Genomic DNA, 2,102 nt, shown 5'->3' on the forward strand with positions numbered 1-2,102 from the left:
TTTAAAATTGGCACCTTTGCTCGGCGTATGATCATTCTATTAATGTTTTTCTAAATTTAGTTTATCTCACTAATCAAACGGTGAAATTTACTCCTGGCTAAAATTAACATTTAATTTTACTGCGATTTAATCTGGGGCCAAAGCAATGTTTTAATCATATTAAAACATATATTTTAGCTTTTCTGAATTGCTCTTATTTAAAATTGACACACATTGTGTCAATTGATTGATTAAAACAGTTCTGAAACTGCCCTTTTTTAGTACTTACGAGTACCTTTTACGACTGATTTTAAAAATTTAAGAACACACCTAAAAGCAAAGAAATTTAGGCCAGGAGAAATCAAAGATGCTAATATGTTTTACCTTATATAACTTTATTATTTCGTTAATAATTTACTGAAACACGTCAAAAATTGTGTTTGTACATAGATAGTTTAAATCGATCGGATATTATATTTGGTGCTAATGGTTGAAAAAATAATTCAGTCCAAATTAGGTATTCTTTATTGTGAGCCCTGAACCGAAAACAAAATGCTACGTTTTCAAATACACGATTATAAATATCAGGAATTATGTTCATGTGCAGATAAAAAATCCTTTAAGGTAACACTCGCTAGTATTGAGCGTGTTAAGGGTCCTGTTCTTGGTCAAGAGTTTTAAGTTTAATTGTTTGTAAATATAATTTACTAGCTATTTTCTGAAAGGATTGATGAAGGAAACTTAAGTTTTGCTGCTATGGTTCCCTATATTATCATTCACTACATTTGCAAGCATTCTTTTCCGTGCAGGCCCCTTACCACACTGCAGTGAATTTAAAATCGTGACGTCATTCATATCGTTTTGTCAGTTATTTCTTCCACAATCAAATACATAGTCACATACTAGTCAAACATGTGTTTGATTGCATAGTAAATTTTAAGGTTTTTGTAACAAATCATCTACTATCATTGTTACGGTCTCGGTCTGCTGTTTTTATTCACTCATCACATGTTTCATTCTGGTTTTCCTTGAGGACTTTATGTTGTTGTATTGTGTAATATAATAACATGATAATACCTGGTCAGTTCACAATTATACTGAATAATATTAATTGATCTAAATTACTTGGGTGCTCAGGTGATGTTTTATATATTACACGCACTTGAGGCACTTACTTTTATGTACTTACTATGTATATTACATATCACGTTTTCGTCGATTTTAAAACTGTAAATAGTCAATTTAATATTTATTGAAAGTGCTCGTAATATCAACACATCTCCTGTGTCGTGTGCTAAGGGAAATAATCCAAAATTGTTTGTTTGTCGTATGTTGAAGAGACGTAGTGCCTTATTTGGATATTCTTTGAATTTTGGGTAACGTTTTTGTGCAGGTTATTGAAAAAATTTCAGTCTAAAATGTCTCTGAGATGGGCGGAGTGTGTGAGTCTCTGTCAGACATACAAACATCGTGTAAATCTTATTGAGGCGTAAACGTAGTTATCCGTAACGCAACTTTCCTAAAGTAACACAGCACCCACAGCTGTATATTGTGATATATACGTTGTTAAGCGTTTTTTTTTTGCTCAAAATTATTTTTCATCCTTGACCTGTGTACTTATCATTCATGAAATTTTAAGACTGTATTTTATTTTGTTGTGTAACATTGTTAATTAGCTCCAGGTTATAAATATAGTTATTTTGAGATTTATGAAATTTTTATTACTAACCATCACGTTTTAGTAAAATCAGGAGTCAGGTGCATTATTTCTTTTTTATTAAAAAAATAAACGTGCATGTGATCTCCATTTCACCGATGGAAAGTTAAATCGAAGATGGAGCATGCATACCTACATTTTGCCTATTCACTTTCGCCTTGAAGGGCAAGGCGGAATGAAATCGTACTCAATGATATACCCCGTAGAATACCGGTAAGCACGCTTTTCAATTGAATCAAATTATATACGTTTTGGCTCAATTTTCGAAGGAAGTCTCCGTTTAAATAACATAACATCTAAAATAATAATAAAGGTTAGCAATTTTCCCTACTTGTATTACACATGAGACAACATGAAATAAAACAATGCGTTAGATAAAAATAAATAATTTATTTAAAGTTGATCG

Source organism: Hyposmocoma kahamanoa, unplaced genomic scaffold (genome assembly GCF_003589595.1).
Source record: "Hyposmocoma kahamanoa isolate Upper Pololo Valley unplaced genomic scaffold, ASM358959v1 92, whole genome shotgun sequence".
Taxonomy (NCBI): Eukaryota; Metazoa; Arthropoda; class Insecta; order Lepidoptera; family Cosmopterigidae; genus Hyposmocoma; species Hyposmocoma kahamanoa.